This window comes from Gossypium hirsutum, chromosome A02, assembly GCF_007990345.1.
Source record: "Gossypium hirsutum isolate 1008001.06 chromosome A02, Gossypium_hirsutum_v2.1, whole genome shotgun sequence".
NCBI lineage: Eukaryota > Viridiplantae > Streptophyta > Magnoliopsida > Malvales > Malvaceae > Gossypium > Gossypium hirsutum.
The window spans coordinates 99,828,135-99,852,844 of NC_053425.1; the positions used below are offsets into that span (position 1 = coordinate 99,828,135).

Genomic DNA, 24,710 nt, shown 5'->3' on the forward strand with positions numbered 1-24,710 from the left:
AGTTTCAAGAACGATTAATTATAAGTATTTAAAACCTGTCACACAAAAATCGCGATCATATATATATATATACGTGCTCATCGTAAATCGATCTTTATTAAAGCATTACTCATAAGTTTAGTATACATTCCTATACTCATCATAAAGTATCCATAACCATACCTCTTTCATATGTCCTCCTCGGGACTCTCATTACATTCATTACATTACCCGTTGAATACTCAGAATACTATTGGATACGCGGAAACCTTGCACATAAGTGCCACATATTCAACGTAGTCGAAGCTACCACATAATATGTAATACATCCATAATGAACTCGGACCTCTCAACAAGCTCGAATGTTACATGAATCGCATCTATTATGAACTCAGACCTCTCAACAAGCTCGGATGCTCGCATCCATAATGAACTCTGACCTCTCAATGAGCTCGGATGCCACATATCTCATGAACCCGGACCACTCAACGAGCTCGGACGTCTTAGTTCCTAGTGACATGTCAGTTGTATCCTAAACTATTCATAAGGTTCAAACGGGGTTTTTCTCATTGCACATAGCATCTCCATCGTACTTGCTCGTAACGTCGTGGATAACGACCATAATAACATTCATCTTTCATAACAATCAGCAAGCATATAGTTCATCATTACAATAAAACATTTATTACAGTATACATTAAAACATTATAACATACTACAACACCACATTATTTGCATATGTACTTACCTCAGTTCAAAATGATGATAATCGAGCTTAATCGTAATGTACTTTATTCTTTCCTCGATCAAGTCCCGATTCAAGTTTTTCTTGATCTATAATGTCAAATTTAACTTATTTATTATTCAAATTGTTCAAATGGGTCCATAATTCATATTTTTGAAAATTTACATTTTGACCTCTAAACTTTTACATATTTACGATTTAGTCCTTAAGGTCGTAAAATGAAATGCATGCATTTTCTTAGTTACCCAAGCCTAGCCGAACCTTTACTATGCTCATATCAGCCCATATTTTCTTTTATTTCACATTATTACTATTCTCTTTTACACTTTTACAAACAAGTCCTTTGCTTAGGTGTTTTCACTAAAAATCACCTAGTAAAAGATGTTAATCCTGCATCAAACATTCATATTCCTCCATTAATCATCAAAATACATGTATGTCACACATGGGTCAAATTTTATACATAAATCCTAGCTTAAAATATAGCTAGAAATGGGTAGATCATACTTCAAGGACTTCAAAAATGCAAAGAACATTAAAAACGGGGCTAGGATGCACTTACAATCAAGCTTGAAAATGTTGAACAAACCCTAGCTATGGTGTCTTGTAATTTTCGGCAATGAAGGAAAAAGATGGACACCAATTTTCACTTATTTTTCCCTTTTTATTCTTTTAATTAGCAAATGACCAAAATACCCTTAGGGTTTCTCTTTCACTTTTTTTCTTATGCATGTCCATTTTTGTCCAAAATTATAAAAATTGGTCAAATTGCTAATTAAGACCCTCTAATTCAATATCTAATGCAATTTCATGCTTAAAGCTTCTAGAATGCAATTTGCACTTTATTTAATTTGGTCCCTAAAATGCAATTAGACATTTTATGCATAGAATTTCTTCATGAAACTTTCACACAAGCATGCATTCATAACATAAACCTCATAAGAATCATAAAATGATTATTTCTATATTTGAATTTTTGGTCTCGAAACCACTATTCCGACTATGCCCTAATTCAAGATGTTACAATTAGTCGTGCAAACTTTCCTTAATAACTATTTTCAGTGTTATCATCCATTCTCACTACTTGTCCAATTAAGTATTGACCATATATCAAGGTTGCATAGTATACTCTTCCTACATACTAAATAATGGGGGCCAATGTTGCATTGTCAAGTATTGACCATAGATCACACAGGGTCCCTCTGTCAGAGCTTTCTCAAAGTCTGCCTTGGTTTGAAACTTCATTATAAAGTAGTCATTATTGAGATCCATCAACTGAAATGTACAAGTTGGTCTCTAAATCGCATGAAGTTTACTACATAACGTATTAAACCTGATTTTCTTCCCAACATTTTAATTATCACCAATTTTGACATACTTCTCTGGACCAAAATATGTACTCTCTAAAAAAAATGAATGTTTGACATCCCATCAACAATAGACATAATAACATCACCCTCATTCAGATCAAACTCATCACTTTCATACCTCTTCATTCTCTGCAGCCAACATTCCATTCATAAGCATTGACTTAAATAATGGTAGACCACCACCTTCCATCAATCCATAGTCCCCTACATCCAGTGGATCCTCCTCTCGACGACGCACATTTTTCAGTGCTCACTTACCGCTCGACTCCTCTGTTTTTTTCTCCATGGACGATTATCTTTTTAAATGCAATAATAAATAAGTTGTGAAATTTTACTAGTTTAAGTTAGAGATGATCATGAGAGGACTTAGGTAAGGTTCGGTTCAACTCTAAGCATGATATTAACATATTTTTTTTGCTTGCCCAAGTCTAACACAATCTGAAATATAGATTTAAAATTTTGTCCAAGCTTGCCAATATTTGTAAATAGCTAACTCAAACTCATTTTAGGCCTGCCCATATTATTTTTTAATATTAAAAATAGATATTTATTTTATTTTATTTTAATATTTAATAATTTTATTTTTTTATTTATTAATATTTTACATATAGTCAATCATGTTAATATTTTTTAGATGTTTACATTATAATATTATTATATATTACTATGGATTTCATTTTTTGTGTTATAAATTATATATCATATAAAAACAACACAATATAAAACATTATAAACTTAAAAAAAGGTCAATCGAGCCAAGCTTGGGCCTTAAATGTTTAAGCTTGAGCTCAATCCACTTTTAAGCAAGCCTAATTTTTTACCCAAACTTATTTTTCGAGTCTAATATTTTTCCCAAATTTCGGGCAAGTCTTCAAGCGACAAGTAACTCGAGCTATGAAAAGGTTTAGTTTGAGCAATAAATGTTAAAAACATAGTTAAAATGTGTTATGGGTCCCTATATCTTCTAAATATAAAATTATTTTTTGTACTTTTATTTTTAGAAATTCAGTCCCTTTACTTTTCAAATTTGTTAAACTGTTAAAATTTTTTTATTAAATTTATTAGTGTAACATTTTAAATTTTTTTAAAAAATTCATTTATTAAAAATGATATTGTAATGAACTTTTATTTAATAAAATAATTTTAACCGTCAAAATGACCCGGCCTAATAGGAAAATCCTAATTCATTGAGCCTTTTGATGCAATTAAATAGAAAGCCCCAAGGACGCCATATCCTATGAGCCCAAATTATATAATTGAATAAATCTTCCTCTATCTTATGTAAGTTGAGTACTCCTTCTCCTTTCTCAAACTCCAATTCATATTTTTCATAGAAATTTCTCTTATCGACACTAAAATAATATCTATTTTGCATCATATATAAGAGATTTCCCAGGTTGGACCGAAGAAATAAGGTCACTTAAATCTAAATTTTAAAAATAAAAATACAAAATTCTTAAAAATAAAAATACAAAACTAAATTAAATTAAATTAAATTACTGTCAATTTTTTAACTTAAAAACAAATGGCAGGCACTGCATATCTCCATCGATTGTCAATTGGTGTGGTGGGCTGGTGGCTGATGAGTGGTCATTCATTTATTTATTTATTTTTGTCTGTAGACTTATTGTTTTTTGTTTTTGGTGTCCACATATGTATAATTGAGCAGATGATTATTGGATAAGCGAACTGACAATTGGACAATCGGTGAAGGGTATGAAGCTTTTAATACTCCAGGTAATTAATGGCATCCACTAATTACTTACCAATGAGTTGGCGCAAACAACCGGTAACGCCTGCAAAAAGCCACCTATGTTCGTATTCATGGCTTCTCCCCGCTTCATCCTTCAACCTTATATCTTTCCACAGTGGGTTACGAAAAGTCAGGAAAATTCTACCGAAAGCTCTTACAAAAGAGTTAAAAAAAGCTTATCATAAGATTCAAAAAACATGAGTTTATAAATTGAATAAAAATTAATCGTAATCGTTGAAAAAGGGATATATTGGAACCCACCCATTGTTTGAAAAGTTAAAAAGGGTGGGCACCGAAAGTAGAAAGTAAAATTGGTTGGCAAGTTGGGTTAAAAGTTGGCATGGGATAATTGCAATTTTGGTCCCTAATTGTATAGGGACATTGCAAGTTGATTCTTGAACCTCAACTATAAATAGGCCTAACCATTTCTTACTTTCTTCATCCCATAATTGCCATTCTCTACTTAAGGCATTATTCTCTCTCTCTATTTGTAAATTTCACTTGTAATTTTTGGAGTGAAATATATTTGGTAGTGCCCGAGGACGTAGGCAAAATTTGCTGAACCTCGTTAAAATTCTGGTGTTCTTTATTATTTGTTTTGCATATTTTGTGAATGTGATTGTAGTGATTTATTGTGCTATTAAATTACGATAGAGGGATATTCTGGCTAGGAAAGACTTGGTATTTAAGTGATCTTCGTGATCTACCTCTCTTTCCTGGGAATTGAACTTAGTGTGATTTTTGAGTACAATAATTTTACTCGTTCACACGCTTCCGCGCAACAATTGGTACCAGAGCCAGGTTCGTACTTGGGGAATACGACCGTTTACGGTACTATTCACGTATACGGCACTATTCACGTATATGGTACTATTCACGTATACGGCACTATTCACATATACGGTACTGTTCACATATACAGTAGTTGGGATAGAGGAGAAAAATAGCAGCAGCATCGTCATCAGCAAGGACTACTGTGACAAATGCAAAATTTGAAGTAGAGAAATTTGACGGTACCAATAATTTTGGTATGTGGCAATGTGAGATCCTGGATGTCTTATGTCAGCAAGAGCTAGATATAGCCCTTGAAGAAAAACCTGACAAGACGGATGACAAAGAGTGGGCCAAGATCAATAGACAGGCATGTGGTACAATCCGCCTATGTTTGGCCAAAGAGCAGAAGTACTCTGTCATGAGGGAGACATCAGCGAAGGAGTTATGGGATACACTGGAAGAAAAGTTTCTAGCGAAAAGTCTTGAAAATAGGCTTTATATGAAAAAGAAACTTTATCGATTCACGTATGCACCCGGTATGTCGATGAACGACCATGTGAACTCATTCAATAAAATTTTAGCAGACTTGCTAAATTTGGATGAGAAATTTGAAGATGAAGACAAGGCATTATTGTTGTTGAATTCCCTTCCTGATGAATATGATCATCTTACCACCACATTGCTTCATGGGAAGGACACGATCACATTTGATGCAGTCTGTAGTGCGTTGTATAGATCTGAGACTCGAAAGAAAGATAAAAGAGATCACAGAGATACAACCGCAGAAGTCTTAACAGTAAGAGGTCGTTCACACAGCAGCAAATCTGGTAGAAGGGGAAAGTCCAAAGGGAGACCCTCCAAAGATGAATGTGCCTTTTGCCGTGAAAAAGGGCATTGGAAAAAGAATTGTCCTAAGCTACAAAAGGGCAAGGCTATTTCTAATGCATGTGTAGCGGAGCATGATGAGGAGTCAGACTTTAGCTTGGTTGGTATGGCAATGGCATGTCAAACGGATGAGTGAATTTTGGATTCAGGATGTACTTACCATATGTGTCCTAATAAGGACTGGTTTTCTAGTCTTAAAGAGCTAGAAGGTGGAATTGTTCTTATGGGCAATGATAGTGCTTGTAAGACAATGGGAGTGGGTACAGTCCAATTGAAGAATCACGACGGCTCAATCCAAGTCTTGACAGATGTTCGCTACGTACCTAGCCTGAAGAAAAATCTCATCTCATTAGGTGCCCTAGAATCTAAAGGGCTCACAATCACTTTGAGAGATGGATTACTAAAAGTAGTAGCTGGGCAACTGACGGTGATGAAAGGCACAAGAAGAAATAACTTGTATTTTTAAATGGAAGTACAGTTATTGGATCAACATCAACAGTTTCTACAAAAGATGTAGATTCAGAGGCTACCAGATTATGGCATATGCGATTGGGACATGCTGGTGAAAAAGCTTTGCAAACATTGGTGAAGCAAGGCTTATTGAAAGGTGCAAATTCTTGCAAAATGAAATTCTGTGAACATTGTGTTCTGGGTAAGCAGAAGAGGGTAAAATTTGGTCCAGCAATTCACAATACGAAAGGAATTCTGGACTACGTTCACAGTGATGTGTGGGGACCTACCAAAGTAGCTTCTTTGGGAGGTATGCACTATTTTGTTACTTTTGTTGATGATTATTCAAGAAAAGTATGGGTGTATCTAATAAAAAGAAAAAGTGAAGTTTTGGATGCATTTTTGAAATGGAAGATGGTGGAGACTCAGACTGGTCGAAAGGTCAAACGACTTCGATCAGATAATGGTACTGAGTACAAAAACGATCCATTTCTACAAGTATGCCAAGATGAGGGCATTGTGCGACACTTCACTGTTCGAGATACACCACAGCAAAATGGGGTGGCAGAACGAATGAATCAAACTATACTGGAGAAAGTTCGATGTATGTTGTCCAATACTGGATTGGGCAAAGAATTTTGGGCTAAGGCAGTTACATATGCGTGCCATCTAATTAACCGTTTGCCATCAGCTGCAATAAATGGAAAAACTCCTATAGAGATGTGGACTGGTAAATCTGCTACTGATTATGATTCTTTGCATGTATTTGGTTCCACTGCATATTATCATGTAAAAGAATCTAAGTTAGACCCAAGAGCAAAGAAAGCATTATTCTTGGGTATAACTGATGGAGTAAAAGGATATCGTCTCTGGTGTCCTGATACAAGGAAGATTGTTTTCAGTAGAGATGTGACTTTTGATGAATCAACCATGTTGAAGTACAAGGATTCACAAAAGAATGACAAAACCGGTAGTACTTTGCAGCAGGTGGAGCTTGAAAAGGTTAACGATGATCCAGCTAATATTGAAGGGACAAATGATGAAGAGGTTCCTACCTAAGAATCTCTACAGCAACAAGATTCAATTGCATATAGAAGGCCAAGAAGAGAGATTCGTAAGCCTGCTCGCTTTGATGATATAGTGGCCTATGCACTTCCAATTACAGATGATGATGTTCCTTCTACTTACACAGAAGTAATAAGTAACCCTGATGGTGTAAAGTGGAAGCAAGCAATGAATGAAGAAATGCAGTCTCTTCATAAAAATAAGACCTGGGAGTTGGTGACACTACCCAAGGGAAAGAAGGCAATTGGATGCAAATGGGTATATGCAAAGAAGGAAGGATTTCCTGATAAAAATGAAATTCGATACAAGGCTAGATTAGTAGCAAAGGGTTACGCTCAGAAAGAAGGAATAGACTACAATGAAGTGTTTTCTCTAGTTGTGAAGCATTCGTCTATTCGGATTTTGCTAGCCTTAGTTGCGCAATATAATCTTGAACTAGTTCAGCTTGATGTGAAGACCGCGTTTTTACACGGTGATTTGGAAGAGGAAATCTATATGACTCAGCCAGATGGATTCAAGGTTGCTGGAAAAGAAAATTGGGTTTGCAAACTGACAAAGTCGCTTTATGGATTGAAGCAATCTCCGAGACAGTGGTACAAGCGATTTGATCAGTTCATGAAAGGGCAAAGGTACACAAGAAGTAAATTTGATCATTGCGTGTATTTTCAGAAGCTACAAGAAGGAACTTTCATATACTTGCTCTTATATGTTGATGATATGCTAATAGCATCTAAGAGCAAAGTTGAGATTGAAAGATTAAAGACTCAACTCAATCTCGAGTTTGAGATGAAAGATCTAGGAGAAGCTAAAAAGATTCTCGGCATGGAAATATGGAGAGATAGAGCTCATGATAGAGTTAGCTTGTCTCAGAAGCAGTATTTGAAAAAGGTACTACAGCAGTTTGGCATGAACGAGCAGATAAAACCTGTAAGTACCCCGTTGGCTTCTCATTTCAAGCTTTCTGCACAACTATCTCCTTCGACGAATACGGAACGAGAATACATGTTGCAAGTTCCGTATTCTAATGCAGTGGGTAGCTTGATGTATGCAATGGTGTGTACAAGACCCGACATTTCACAGGCAGTTAGTATAGTGAGCAGGTATATGCATAATCCTGGAAAAGGACATTGGCAAGCTGTGAAATGGATTCTACGGTATATTCAGAAGACCGTGGATGTTGGATTACTGTTCAAGCAGGATAATAAACTTGGTAAAGGTGTTATTGGGTACGTTGATTCTGACTATGCCGGTGATTTGGACAAGCGAAGATCAACCACCGGTTATGTGTTTACACTTGCTGGAGGACCAATAAGTTGGAAGTCTACACTACAGTCTACAGTTGCATTGTCAACCACAGAAGCCGAGTACATAGCTGTAACAGAGGCTGTAAAGGAGGCTATTTGGTTACAAGGTATGGCTAAAACCTTGGGGTTGGTTCAGGAGCATATTAACGTGTATTGTGATAGTCAAAGTGCTATTCATTTAGCAAAGAATCAAGTCTATCATGCACGTACAAAACATATCGACGTACGATTCCATTTTGTGCGGGAAATTATTGAAGAGGGGAAAATTTGTCTTCAGAAGATCAAGACTGTAGATAATCCCGCAGATATGATGACCAAGGTGGTAACATCAACCAAGTTCGAACATTGTTTGAACTTGATTAATATCCTGCAAGTTTAACAGTTGAAGAAGGCACTATCAAGTATTGTTGTCAAAGGCAGAAAGAATTGTGTGAAGATAAGATTATCCTAATCAAATCTTCAATGTGGAGATTATTGGAACCCACCCATTGTTTGAAAAGTCAAAAAGGGTGGGCACCGAAAGTAGAAAGTAAAATTGGTTGGCAAGTTGGGTTAAAAGTTGGCATGGGATAATTGCAATTTTGGTCCCTAATTGTATAGGGACATTGCAAGTTGATTCTTGAACCTCAACTATAAATAGGCCTAACCATTTCTTACTTTCTTCATCCCATAATTGCCATTCTCTACTTAAGGCATTATTCTCTCTCTCTATTTGTAAATTTCACTTGTAATTTTTGGAGTGAAATATATTTGGTAGTGCCCGAGGACGTAGGCAAAATTTGCTGAACCTCGTTAAAATTCTGGTGTTCTTTATTATTTGTTTTGCATATTTTGTGAATGTGATTGTAGTGATTTATTGTGCTATTAAATTACGATAGAGGGATATTCTGGCTAGGAAAGACTTGGTATTTAAGTGATCTTCGTGATCTACCTCTCTTTCCTGGGAATTGAACTTAGTGTGATTTTTTAGTACAATAATTTTACTCTTTCACACGTTTCCGCGCAACAGGATAAGCCAAAATTAAAAGCAAAATCAGGAATCATCGGTTATAGTTACTCAAAGAAATTCACTAAAGGTCAAAGAAAAACAATTGTAGGTTTAAAAAAAATTTCTTCCCCAAGCCGCCATTCTTCGTTCCTCCTCCCGACCCATTTTTATTGGCCTTCCTTCCAACCCATTCCGGTCAACACCACCGCCATGTTTGCCGCTCTCCGACGCCGATCAATGCCTCCTGCATCATCAATGCCGTAGGTTCCATTTAATGCAACATTTTATGCCATCCCATGCTTTCCTCTTCTTCACCGCGGTTCTGACCGATCCCACTGGACATCGTCGCCGTGTCTATCGCTTTCTGACGAATAACGAAGTTCATTGCCTCGTCAGTGCCGTAGGTTCTAATTGGTGCATTTTGGTAGCTCATCTTCTTCACCGAGGGACGATCTTACTCCTCTCGATGTCGCCACCCTCTTTTGATAGTGGGTAATCTTTCGGCAGAAGTAGTTCGTTTTGGAAGCCGTTCAAAGGTTCGCGAATGGCATAGCTTGGAACGTTGTTTTGAAAAGTAATGAATGTTATATAGTAGTCCAGTGACTATTATTTTCAATGTGCTAATGTGCTTTGTTTGAGTCATGCATTATTTTCATTTTCCAGAATCAGCAGAGAACACTGTCCTCAGAAACAAGCAATTGATGATTTCAGTACAATATACAACTGTAGGTTTTATGCTTCACATGTCACGGAGAACAAATATATTGTGCATAAATTTGTATTTCTATTGACTAATCTTGGTTTTCTTTTATATTCAAAGACTTCAATTGAGTGTGTAGGTTGGGAACTTCAAATTTGACTTTCAAACAACTACAAGAAATAAATCTAAAACCTAACATGACTCAAACATTGAAACATATTCAAATGATTCTGTTACAGCAAAGAGTTGAGCGCATTGATAATTTGCATGAGAATTGACATTACACTATCGTCGTCAAAACAAGCTCCTTCGTCTTCTTCAATACCGTCAAGTAGCTCAAACAACATGAACTTGGCATCTCTTATGGAAGCAATGCAAAATTTGAGAACAAGAATTGAGATATCTGATGCGCACTACATTGCGAATGAGAAGATACTCCATGATTTCTGGTCAAAAATTCGGGCTACGATCTTGCAAATTATCCAGTTCTCATACTTTTTCCATTTGGACCCAACGGAGGAGTTTCCATCACATGATGTATCTAAGCATGAGGAGGATGACAATGTTGGTTCTAATCATACGTGAGTTCTACAGGTTCAATAAGATTTAACTTAAACCATATTTGAATATTTATAGTTGATGTTTATTTTTCTTTAAAAATTATGTTAATAAAATCAATTTATATTTATGTATAATCTTATTTTTATTTGCATGAAAATATGATTTCTAAAATATAAAAAGCCGTCTAGATGGTAAAAAATCATAATATCCAATTAGCCATCTAGATGGCAAATAGATGTTAGAGAAATTTGTTTGATATACACTTGTCCAAAATTTCAACTTTATGAATGTATAAATATCAAGTATCAACTACAATATTCCTACACTCAAAACCATTAAGTCTCACATGGATGTTGAAATTACGTAATGTCTCCCTTACAAATTTTAACATATAAATATAAAAATTACCAAATTTTACCAACATAAATACAATTGAAAATTCTTAATGACTTTTTTGGTAATTATAAATCTTAAATGATTGAAAAATATATTTTTTGAGCAAGTACCAAAAAATTTGAGAAAATATAAAAATAAAAAAATAAAAAAAATTGAGAAGATACCAAAAAATGTGAGGATTTACTGAAAAAAAGAGGGAATATAAAAAAGATGTGATAGTTTACCCGAAAATATGAGGATATACAAAAAAATGTGAGTATGAGGATATACAAAAAAAAATGTGAGTATACCAAAAAAAAAAATAGGACAAACAAATAAACATGAGGAGATACCAAAAAATGAGGGATTATAAAAAGAAAATGAAATGCGCTAATTTTGCTTCATATTAGAAAATTTGTTAAATTATTTAAATGTCATTTTTTAAAATTATCATTAGATTTAATTTGTCCCTCACAAAATTTTAACCCAAATTTATATCACTTACCAAATTCCAAATGTGAAACCATACCAACCAAAAATACAAAGGCACACCAGAAATTTGAAACCATGCCAATAAATATGAAGACAAACCAAAAAACATGAGAATATACTAAAAAAAATGATGGTCTACCAAAAAAAAAGTAAGGAAATACAGAAAAAAACGTGACGTATTACCAAAAACATTAGAAAGTACCAAAAAATCTTAGAGGATTACAAAATACATGAGGACAAACCAAAAGAAGATAAGCGGAAACCAAAAAGATGTGAGGGGTTACCAAAAAATCTGAGGCAATACCAACACATGTGATGGATTACAAGAAAACACGAGGGGATTACAAAAAGTGTGAGGATATACAAATATATATATTTATCAATTTTGGTTCATATATTAGAAAATTTGTTAAATTATTTAAATTTCATTTTTAAAAAAATTATCATTAAATTTAATTTATCCCTCACAAAATATGAGGATTTATAAATAATAATAAAAATGAGAGAATACCAAAAAAGTTTGATAGGATGCCAAAATATGTGAGGGCAAACAAAAAAAGATGAGTGGTTATCAAAAAAATGTAAAGAGTATTTACCAAAAACATGAGAAAATATCAGAAAATGTGACGGATTACCTATGAAGGAATAACAAAAATGTGAATATATATATATATATATATATATATATAAACCAAGAGATGTTCGCATTAGGAATTATTTTTTATTTATTTAAAATTTAAAATCACAAATTCTACTTGAAAGTTCTTAGTATTTATTTTTTTATATCAAAATTATTTCTTGTATCGAATTTTAATTTTGAAAATTATGAGGAAATATTAAAAAACTTATGGAATACCAAAGTTTTTTAAAGATACCAAAATTATAAAATTATATAAATTAGAAAATACCAAAAATTATGACAGCATACTCATTTCTTCTAACTTAATAAAAGCCTATCCTAAATTATTATTTTTTTTAAAGCTCACACTAATACAATATAAAGAAAATTAACAAGTAAATAAATGTTATTGTGAGATTGGATTATAGAAAGAGTTTAAGGTTTAGGATTTAACTGTTATTAGTTTTTTTTTTAGTAAAGAGATTTACCTTCAATTTTAGTATACAATACATAAAGCCAACATCATAAGAGTGTAGTGGTTTTAATTCTTGTTAGTATCTCAAAATTTAAGGTTTAAATTTTAGGGTTGGTATTTTTTCTCCTGCTTATAATATGTAAAAGTACATAAATGTAAATACATGTATCTTTCAAGCGTGAAGTCCAAATATTTTTTTAGGGTTTGAAATTAAATTATGATTTTTATAATAGTAAAAATATAATTTTGAAAAGATTAAATTAAAATTTTATTCTTTTTAAGGGAATCAAAGTGTAATTTTATTTTTTTAATTTAATATTTTAAAGGGTCAAAATAAAGAAAATTTCATTTTAGGGGGCAGGCACTGCAAGTCCTCTTAGATTCGCCCTTGGTATCTTCTATAATTTTAAAAAGGGTAAATAAATATTTCAATTCTTGAATTTGAGTTTAAAGTTTAAATTGATACTTAAGCCTATTCTTAAATAAATATTTATAAAGAAAAAAAAAAGAAGAAGATAAAGGAAAATAAAAGAAAGGATATTATGTATGTTTATTTTGTTTAGATAATTATAATTAGTAAGGGAAAGTAAAAGAATAGCTGAAATATTGTTTGGTTAAACTATGGAAAGTTAAAGAAATGATTGATTAGAACGATTTTTTTTCCAATTATGCCCTTTTGTTAAATAACTCGTGTAAAAATTTAATAAAATTAAAATGTAAATCTGCATCTTAAAAACAATCTCACTTTCTTTTTTCCAGAAGTAACTCAAGAAAAAAAACAAGGGAAATTCGACTCACTTTACTTTCCCTTGCTCAAATAAAAGAAACTATCCAAACAAGGGAAATGATGTTATTTTCCTTTCCTTTCTTTTCCTTAATTTTAATACAATCGAAACATAGTGTAAGGTTTTTTTTTTTTGGTCTAGTTCAGTAATTGAACTTGGCTTTAAGGTTTGGTACTTAAAGTTTAGTTTGGTCCAATTAAATACTTGAACTTGACTTATTAATTCCAATTAGGTATCTAAGTTTTGCATTTTAGTTCAAATTAGTACTCATAGTAAATGACTTATTGGAACTATGAAACTAAGTTTAAATACTAATTTAAACCCAAAAGCCAATTTCAGGTATTTAATTGGACTAAAAAAAGTTTAGGTACCTAATTGGACAAAAAATTTTATGTATCAATTTGAATCTTGAAGCCAAATTCAAATAGCAAAATACATATTTACTCTTTTAAGAATGAACACTTTTTAGGATATGGAAGAAAATTATGATTTATTTACTAAACAAATTTTAAATAAAAAGAGAATTATACATTATTATTTATCTAAATATTTTTTATTTTGTTTATTCATTTCTCCAATTTTAATTACAAAATATGACATTTTTTTTATGAAAATCGACTAGTGATTTAATAATAATAAAAGGAAAAACCAAACTAGGTCTTAAAAATTGGGATTAGGCCTGAAAAAGTTTATCACGTTTTTGGCCTACCTACTAAAGAAACAAAAACAAAATTCAAAAAGTATGACTACGTGAAAAAAAATCATTTAATGCTTCAAAAAAGGAAACCTAATGTCATTATTGCTAGTCGATTCAAGAACAGCTGGATGCCTCCTTCCATTGTCTTGTCCCATCTCTTCAGATGACAGCTGTTTCATATCTTGCTTTGCTTGCTACCCGATTCATTTCTTCCTTCTCACTACAAACTTCAGTCTGGGACTCTTCTCCATCATCCCTCCGGATTCAAATGAAAAAGGTCGACAGTCTCTCCCACCAGGTATGTTTCTTCTTCTTTCTTTAAAAATTTTTCTGCAATTTTGTGGGCAAAGGCGTTTTCTGTTCTGTTGATAAACTGGAATCTTATTTCTTGAAAACAAGTCTTCTTGCTTTGAATGTCATTAATAATCACCCCTATGACTGACTTATCTGGTTTCATTGATTGGCATTTCTTGATAACTATCCAGGAATCCCCATAATCGTCACTGAGGGGAGATCCATCGCGATTCCTAGCTTTAACACCTGCAGACCTGCAAAGGCTCCTACTGCAAATGGGGATGGAACATTTGTGTGCAGTACAGTCGTTGTTGCAAGGAGTTTCCCTGACCGGCCATAAACCACCAGACCCGATGCCGAATTAAAACTTCTTTTATCAAAAGTTGCGTCGAATTGAATCGTCACCCTAACAATAGCCTCTCGTTGACTGTGACTTCTACCCGTATTCAAGGTACATTTTCTCTCCATTAAACCTTCGATTTCAGCTATGTATGAGTTTGTTCCTCGAGCTCCAGATGAACCACAGTCCACAACAAAATATTTTACATGTTCAGAAGTACTCGTCTTGAAGACTCAGGTAATCCACTCCCAGAAGCCTTGAATCATACTATTAATAAACCCAAGAAAGGTCTAACGTTTACCATACCTTAACTGTTACAGGACATTACCGAAAAATATGAGTGTTGTCTTCTTCCCCTCTTTTGCAATGTGGACATATTGCAGTATTAGTCACTCGTTTATACTTTAGATTGGCTAGAGTAGGAATATAGTTCCAGGATATTCTCCACATTGTAATTGTAATTTTTGAAGGTAGTTGTCAATCCTAGAGCTTTTTATAGAAATCCTTAAGATCGACCTGTATTAAATCATTATAAGGGTCCAAGCTAGCATCTTGTAATAGTTTGTAGGTACTCCTCACTGAAAATTCATCAGATGATTCTCCTTTTCATATTTGGAAATCATCATGAGGTGTTTCCGCAAGAGGAATCTGTAGAATTTTTTGGGCAACGTCTTATTGAAAGATACTATAAATTAAATCTGTCTTCTATGTTCTATTTGTGGCTTCAATTAAATTTGAGACTAACTTTACTTCATTGTGGTTTCTGTTACTCGATTCACCTGTATGAAATCTTGGGATCCAACAATCATCCCATACAGATATTTTAGTTCCCCTTCCAACTTTCTAGCACAGCCCATCCTGTAGCAAACTCTTAGCAGCCCATACACTCTTCCAGGTAAGTGAAGGTAAGTTACCTAATTGGGCATTGAGGAAATCCAAATGCAGATAGTATTTAGCTTTAAGAACCCTCGCTAATAATGAATTTGGATAATTAAGAAGTCGCCATCCTTGCTTAGCTAATAACGCAATATTAAACTGGCTAAAATTTTGAAACCCAAGACCCCCATTTTCCTTTAACAAGTAAAGATTTCTCTATGCACACTAGTGAATTCCCCATTTTCCATGTCCTTTTTGCCTCCAAAATTTAGTTAGAACGCTTTCTAATTTAGTACATAACAATTTCGGTAGTAAAAAATAGGCCATTAAATAGGTTGGAATGGCTTGAAGAATAGCCTTAACAAATACTTCCTTCCCCTCCCCCCTCTTAAGATAGGTATCTAATGCTCCAGCTATCAACCATCTTCTTAATTTGATCTTTTAAATTCTGAAACGACTCATTTTTCTTTCTTCCAACCATTTGGTAATCCGAGATAACATTCTTGATCATTTGAACTCTGCACCCCTAAAATGCTTATAACTGCTCTTCTGTCTTCTATCGTGTTTTTACTAAAGAATACTGTTGACTTATCAAAATTAACGCATTTACCCGAGCAGATTCTGTATTCCCTTAGGATTCTTTTCAATAGAGTAGCCCCTCTACTAGTCGCCTCACTAAATAAGATACAGTCATTTGCAAATAGTAAGTGTGATATTTGTGGACCACTTCTGCTAGCTTTCACTCCTTTCAATAGTCTGTTTCTAGTTGCAAGGCGCATTAAGCTAGACAAGCCCTCTCCGCATTTGAGAAATAAGAACGGACTCAATGGATCTCCTTGGCGAAGTCCCTTTTCAGTTGAAGACTTTCTCTTGTGTATCCATTAACCACTACTGAATAGGAAATAGAAGGTAAACATTTTATAATAGTATCAATCCAGTTTATAACAAAACCCATTCGAGCCATTATTTCCTTTATGAATTTCCATTCAAATCTATCATATACCTTACTCATATCAAGCTTCACTGCCATAAATCTTTTTTTCCCCACCCTTTTCAAGTTCAATGTGTGGAGAATTTCATAAGCCAGCAGTATATTGTCCGAAATCAGTCTTCTTGGTACAAAAGCACTTTATGCTAAATCAATACATTTCTCAATTACTCTTCTGAGCTGATTTGCAATAGCTTTTACCTAGATTTTATAAATCACATTGCATATGCTGATAGTGTAACAACTTGGTTTTAGCTTAAATCAGAATAGTGGTTTCGAGACCACAAATTTGAGGTCAATTTTTTTAATATTATTATTTTAGGTGTTTAAGGCATGATTGAATGTATGTGTGAAAATTTCGTGAATTAATTTTATCGTTTAATAGCTCGATTTGAGAAAAAGGACTAAATCGTGTAAAATGTAAAAGTTTCATTCTACTTGTTTAAAGTGCTTAATTGCTATGTTTTATTAAATGAAAGGTATTTATGATGTTATTAGACCATTTATAGTGAAATTTTACATAAATGGGCATTAAATGGATGATATTAAATGTTTTATAATAAGGTTAATTTAGTAATTTAGTTAATAAGGTTATTATTAATAAAACAAAACAAAATTTAAGCTTTATTTCATCTTTCTTTGATCGATATTATGGAATAAGAAAACATTTAGTTCATTTTAGGGTTCGATCAATTGGAAGTTTGATTGGTAAGTGTTTTGAGCTAGGTTTTTGATGATTTTTACGTTTTTGAGATCGTTGCTTTGTATTCTAGCTAGCCCATGCCTTAATTTTTGAAGTTGTCAATGATTTTGTGAAGTGCCATTGATGAATGCTTGAGCTTTTGAATGATTGATGATAAAACATGAAAGCTAGATGATAGATTTTAAAGTTTTATTAAATGATTTTAGCTAAAAATGCATTTTAGGGATTAATTGTGAACATTGTAAATTGAGGGGTTGAAATGTGAAATAAATGAAAAATATGGGCTATTAGGGGCACTATGGTAATTTAGCCAAGTATGGGTCTTGTAGAATTGTGTGAATTGTGTATTTGTGAAATAGGGACTAAACTATAAAAATATGGAACTTTAAGGGATAAAGCGTAAAAATTTCCAAATGTGTTTGTGGACTAAATTGAGTGATTTGATGAATAAATGAGTTAATTTTTAATGTATATAGATCAAGAACGAAAGAAATTTAGATCGGGGAATATCAAAGATTATTGAATAGTCGATCCAGTCCCTCTATTTTGTCTTCGACGTAAGTTCATATGCAAATAAATGTTTTTAAATATTTATTTTTCATTGAATTGTTATGAATGTTGAACGAGTAAATACAAGCAAGTATCGACAAAGTAATGTTAACCGAAAGTCTCATACGAACCCTGAGAATAGTATAAGATACGAATGTCATGACATTAGGACTGCCGAGATGTGATTACATGTAAGACCATGTCTGAGACATTGGTATTGTATGGTGATTACGTGTAAGACTATGTTTGAGATATTGGCATCGTTATATGATTTCGTATAAGACCATGTTTGGGATATTGGCATCGATATGTGATAACATGTAAGACCATATCTGGGATATGAAATTGTATAAGTTATATGTGATTACCGAGTATCCTTAACATTCTGAAAAGTTCAACGAGAGAAGTCAAGTTTAGAAAGAATGTGTAAATGAGTTAAGCGACTCAGGTACGTATGATATTCATACGAGTATTGAAAAGGGAAGTATTTGATAAATTTACTTATGAAATTGAATATGTATACATTTGGGAAAGTTTGTAAGCTTATATTTGCTTATTCATAATTTGTTTAATTGATGGAAATGATGTTGATTAATGAAATGGTTTTATTTGTATATGGCTTACTAAGCTTTTAAAGTTTACTTTGTATGTTCTTTCCCTGTTTTATAGATAATCGAAGCTAGCTCGGACTGAGGGATTGTTGAGAAACGTCATCACACTATCGATCAATTAATTGGTACTTTTGAATTTTTGTAAATATGGTATATGACATGTATAAGCTAATGTCATTATGGTATATTTTGAGTTGTGGATCTAGCCATATGAGTTTGACTTGAAAATAATGATGATGGAATGGTATTTGGTTTATAGTATGAATTGCAATATGGTATGAGATGTATATATGTCTGCCTTGTGAATTTAGTAATCTTGGTATGGTTTTGAAATGCACAAATTTCTAGTTATCGATGGTGCATAATAGCATGATTGGAAATGATGTTTTTAGTTGGCTAAATGCTTGATGTTTGGATGTCATTTGTTTGGCAAAGATTGATGAATTGGTGTATGATTTAGTAGGTAAGTAGTGAATAATGAATCATGTGAAGTTGGTATACTTTTGAGCTAGTTTATGGTCATTAAATGAGTAATTAAAGAATAGATGTAAAATGGTATGAAATGTGCATGAAATGGTCAATTTTGGTTGTCTATTGTATGTGAAAATGATGCCAAATGAGTGCTTTTAGGTACATGAAAGATAGGTGGGGAAAATGGCTTAAATCAAGTCTATTTTTGTGCCACACAAATGAGCACATGGGCGTGTGACTTGATTGTATAACCCTTGAATCCTAGTTAAAACAAGTTAGAGAGTTGCACAGCTTAGACATACAGGCGTGTCTACTAGCTGTGTGTGACACGGGCTGGGACATGGGCGTGTGGCTGACCGTGTGACCCAAGTCAGTATACCCTTCAATTTTCCCACAGTCATAGCACACGGGCGTGTCTCAGGCCGTGTGTTGCAAGTCAGTATGTATGCTCTGTTTTCACATGGGCGTGTCTGGTGGTCATGTGGGCACCCGGCCTGTTCACACGAGCGTGTGATCCCTTTATGCTTGAAAATTTTCTAAGTTTTTTAAAGTTGTCAACTATTATCAGTTTAGTCCCGAACTTCTTCAAGTATGTTTTACGGTCTCGTAGAGTCTTACAAGGGACATTATGATTATGTTTGATTAATGTTTATGTTATAATGGATTCATGTATGAGAAATGTATGTTGTATGTTGTATTTGATTGGTAATGCATCGTAGCCCTATTCCGGCGACGGTACAGGTTAGTGCTGTTACATTTATTGGTATCAGAGCTATAGTTTATTTAATTCTAGGACTAACGCAGCTTGTGAAAGTCTAGCTATACATGCCATATATATAAACTGCGATAGTGATGATTTTTTACAGTTTAAAGTGTTTTCATATAGAAAATGGATCTCGAATGAACTTTAGTTGACGATATGGAAAGTAATGCGTCCGCTTTCGCTCAAGGGGTAGTGCCGGCTGATTCTAGGCCAATTTCGAGTAGCCACAAAGGAAAGGCTAAACAAGCCCTTTTCCAAATGATGAGAGTGGTTCACGGAGTTTCTTCGAACGAATCCAGCTACTCAAACCTCTACCCCCACATGTTCCTCAATAAACCCCTGGTGTTCCTTAAGTTATAGATTTGACATAGTTGAACAAGTCACAAGTGGATAGGATACGTGAACACGGGGCTGAGGAGTTTTGGGCAATCGTTGATGTTGATGATGATGCTGAGAGATCTGAGTTCTGGCTCGAGAAAACGATCCGAGTATTTGATGAATTGTCTTGTACTCCTGATGAGTGTATCAAGTGTGTTGTATCCTTACTAATAGATAATGCGTACCATTGGTGGAAAACGTTGATATTTATGGTTCCAAGAGAATTAGTTACCTGGAGTTTTTTCAATCTGAATTTTGAAAAAAGTACATAAGTCAGAGATTTCTATATCAGAAGTATAAAGAGTTTTTAGAATTGAAACAAGGACAGATGACTGTCACTAAATACGAAAGAAAATTCGTACGTTTAAGCAAGTATGCTCGAGAATATGTGTCTACTGAGGAGATCATGTGTAAACGATTTGTTGATGGACTAAACAAAGATATAAAACTATTAGTTGGGATTCTTGAATTGAAAGAATTTTTCATTTTAGTTGAACGAGCTTGTAAAGCTGAAGATCTTGGTAAAGAAAATAGGAAATCTGATTTTAAAGCAAGAGATTTAAGAAAGAGATCAACTAGTAAATCTTATCAGTCTGCATCAAAAAAACTTGAAGACTCATTTAATCGTTTAAAAGTATCTATGGGACATTCAAACAAAGACTGTGAAAGACAACATTCTCGCTTTAAAGCTCCAGCTATCTCAATAGCTACCGTTGGGAGTGTAAAACCAAATCGACCTGAATGTAGACAGTGTGGAAATCGACATATCAGTGATTGTAGATTGAATGATCGGGCCTATTTTAAATGTGGATCATTAGATCATTTCATTCGTAACTGACCTGAGTTGGTTGAACAAGATACAGTACAAAACATGAGGCAGAGTAACACTACAGTTAGAGGTAGACCCTCCAAAAACAAGGGAAATATGAGTGGTAGCCACAGAGCGACTAAAGATTCTATTGCGAGGTCAGAGGCTAGAGCACTTGCACGAGCCTACGCTATTCGCGCTCAGGAAGAAGCATCATCTCCAGATGTTATTACTGATACTTTTACTCTTTATGATACTATGGTGATTGCATTGATCAATCCAGGATCAACTCATTCATATGTGTGAATTTAGTATCCAGTAAGACTTTGCCTGTAGAGTCTACTGAATTTGTAATTAGAGTATTGAACCCCTTAGGCAAGTGTGTCTTGGTTGATAAAGTATACAAAAATTGTCCATTGATGATTCGGGATTTCTATTTTCTGACTGATCTAAGGTTGTTACCATTTGATAAATTTGATATAATTCTGGGTATGGATTGGCTAATGCTACATGATGCTATAATAAATTATAAACGAAAAATGGTTGTTTTGAGATGTCAGAATAATAAGATTATCCGGGTTGAGTCAGATGATTTGAAAGGTTTACCAGTAGTGATTTCATCGATGTTAGCTCAAAAATATGTGAGAAAAGGTTGCGAAGCATATTTTTCTTATGTGTTTGATACAAAAGTGACTGAAAAGAAGATCGAATTAGTGTCAGTTGTGTGTGAGTATTCGGATGTGTTTCTTGAAGGATTACCGAGTTTACCACCGATCCGAGAGGTTGAGTTTGGCATTGAGTTAGTAGCTAGTACTATGCCAATATCGATAGCTTCGTACAGAATGACGCTAACAGAGTTTAAAGAATTGAAAGCCTAGTTGCAAGAATTGATAGATAGAAGATTTGCTAGATCGAGTTTTTCTCTCTGGGGTGCTCCTGTGTTGTTTGTGAAAAAGAAAGAAGCCACAATGAGAATGTGTATAGACTACCGTCAGCTTAACAAAGTGAAAATTAAGAACAAATACCCTCTATCGCGAGTTGATCTATTTGATCAATTAAAAAGGGCAACAGTGTTTTCAAAAATCGATTTGATATCAGGTTCTTACCAGTTGTGAGTTAAAGACTGATGTACCAAAGACTATTTTTAGAACGAGGTAAGGACACTACGAATTTCTTGTTATGCCCTTCGGATTAACAAATGCACCTGCTGTCTTTATGAACTTAATAAATCGGATTTTCAGATCGTACCTAGATTGATTTGTTGCTGTATTTATTGATGACATTTTATTTTACTCACACGAGCATGTGTACCAATACGGGCGTCTGAGATCTCTACACGGTCGTGTCTCATTTACTCTTTATTTTTGGCATTTTTGGATAGTGAGTTACATGAGCTGCTTACATGGGCGTGTGTCCCCTCCACACTGGCGTGTGTAGCCTTCACATGGGCGTGTAGACCCCCACACGGTCGAGCCACACGGCTAGGTAGCCCTATTTCGTAGAATTTTTGTTGAGTCAAACTATCTGATTTTTGTCTGTGTAATCCGACCCCCAGTCAAGCATCGGTAAGTGTGTTTGGGACTCGATTTAGTTTGGTTCGTGTATATATGTGCGTTTATGGGTTTTAATTTTATTGCTTGTTTATGTGATGAATAAGTATGAGTTCATTATTGTTGTCATAACTAAATATTAGAATACAAGTGTAATCAAATCTTAATCTGTTCAACTAGAAATGTTAATGTCCTTTTCTGTATGTTGTCTGCGTAATGTGTGCATTGTTGCATAGCACAAAAATTTTGGGATCTGGTTATAAAGAGAAGGAAGACAGACTTAGCAGTTTTAACTGCGATACTTTTGTACAGCGGTTTATCGCACTATCCTATACGCATATCAGCTCAACTGTATACAGTTACTTAAGTGGCATAGTTCCACGTTGTGGTGTGTAGGGTGGATGAAGCTATTATGGTTCTATATAGTGTGCATGGTGGACGGGCCTACCATAGCCCTTAAGTGGTGTGTTAGATGGACGAAGTGGTGTTTGGTTGGTGGGGTGGAATTTTGAATTGTGCATCCGTTCGCATCTTAATATACGTCTATTTGTCAGAACATTCTGTCTGTTTATGTAATCTTTTGGTTATGAAAAATATAGTTAATGTCATGTGATATGTTCTGATTATTGTGTATGACTGGATCATCATTTCTGTGATTTGATAATGTATTTGACATATTGATTGAGATTTTCGTAAGTGACATTTTTATATCTATGCTTGTCTGAAGTATTTATTGTGTCACTCTGTCTTTTGCCATCTGTTCATGTTTCGGATTCACATTGAGCTTGCGTAGCTCATATTTGTAGTGTCTTTCTTTTCAGGTACTTTCCGTGTTTTAAAGTTGGACTTGACATACCGGAGAACTCAGACAGATATGGTTTGATTCGGTTTAAGTAAAATCTCATAAGTTTTATACGGTAAACTTTAAATCGGTTTGTAAGACGATTATATAAATTGTGGACTAAACTTTAAAAACTGTGGATTAATTTCTGAATGTTTGATACTGATTTAATATTGTTTCAAACATAATAAACAAAAAAATTTTCTTGAATAAATTAAAATTTTTATTTCGGCTACTTTTGGTGGCCCTTCTAGATCGAATTTTAGGGTATTACAATATAAATTTAAGTAGAGTGGTACTATGATGTACATCATATCATTTTAGATATGACATGATAATAAAATCCCAATGTAACCATTAATGAATGGGATCTGCTCAACTATTGACTCAGAAAAGTTTCTACAAAAAGTTCTATTAAAAAATCTATTCTTACTGTTTGTGAGCTTACCGCTCGGTCCCAACAGTTGGGTGTAACAAAGTATATAATTATTTTCATATTCATTAAGTAATCACATATTTACATATTATATATAATTATATTTTAAACAATAATATTATTCACTTGGGCTATATTTATGAATTTTAAATTATTAACATAGCTACGCAAAACTTTAGAATAACGTAAATAACGCGTGATACATAATGTGGGTACAGTGAGTGTGGGGAAGCGGGCCAAAGAAGCAAAAGATGAAATGGTACGGTAAATGGTTGACGAATCTTTGAAAGTGTGAACCCTGAAAATATCCAACTCTCAGCTCTGCCTTTTAGGTTAGCTTAGCTGCCTTTAAACCCCACCCACCCGACACCCCTGTGCTTTTCCTTACTTTTTTATCTGCTAACTCCTGTCGTCTCCTTTGACAACTGCTGCCAGACTCACTGAGTGAATCACTGAGTATGAATGAGGTCATTGTTTTTGGTTGGACTGCGAGCCCCCCACTGACACTCTCCTCCCCTCCTTCGTTGGCTCTCCCTCGTTTCCAAACTTCATGTGAAATATTATTTTGAAGCTGCTTATTGTTTGTTTAAAAATAAGTATCTCAATCTAGTTACTTTAAATAAAATGATTATATGAATTAGTTATTGTTGTTAAAATTTTTGTTTTTTTAATAGATTATTGATACAATAATTAGTGAATTAATTATCGTTGTTAAAATTTTTATTTTTTTAATAGATTACTGATATAATAATTAATCCATTAAATATTTGACATGTGATATTTTTTTGTTATCCTTTTTGTTAAAATTTAAAGATGTTTTTACAAAAAATTTTGAGATGACCAAATAGAATAGTCTTTATTTTAGAATGTGAGTATACTATACTCAAAATTAATTTAGTTTAATATCAAATTGAAGAACCTAATATGACTATGCAAGAAGAGTACTATCACATACAGATTTTGTATTTAAATATTTTATTTTTTGCTTAGTTAACCCTAATAAAAATTCACATGTAAAAATATAGTTCAAAAGTATTTACGTTTAAGTCTACTCTATATTTTTAATTATTAAAAAAAAAGTAAAT

At 33.7% G+C, this 24,710-nt stretch overlaps 1 long non-coding RNA gene across 6 annotated transcripts; it reads left to right on the top strand.

Annotated features, from left to right (window-relative positions):
* The first annotated feature begins 14,013 nt into the window (after positions 1 to 14,013).
* On the top strand, positions 14,014 to 23,415 carry LOC121210134 (uncharacterized). Of its 6 annotated transcripts, none has more exons than XR_005905250.1 (4): positions 14,046 to 14,315; positions 14,503 to 17,775; positions 18,437 to 18,503; positions 23,170 to 23,415. It is a non-coding gene; the product is annotated as an uncharacterized lncRNA (long non-coding RNA). The 6 variants fall into 6 exon arrangements; XR_005905247.1 differs by having other exon boundaries at positions 14,068 to 14,315; positions 14,503 to 14,762; XR_005905248.1 differs by lacking the exon at positions 23,170 to 23,415 and adding an exon at positions 19,736 to 20,237 and having other exon boundaries at positions 14,117 to 14,315; positions 14,503 to 14,762.
* The last annotated feature ends 1,295 nt before the right edge of the window (positions 23,416 to 24,710 follow it).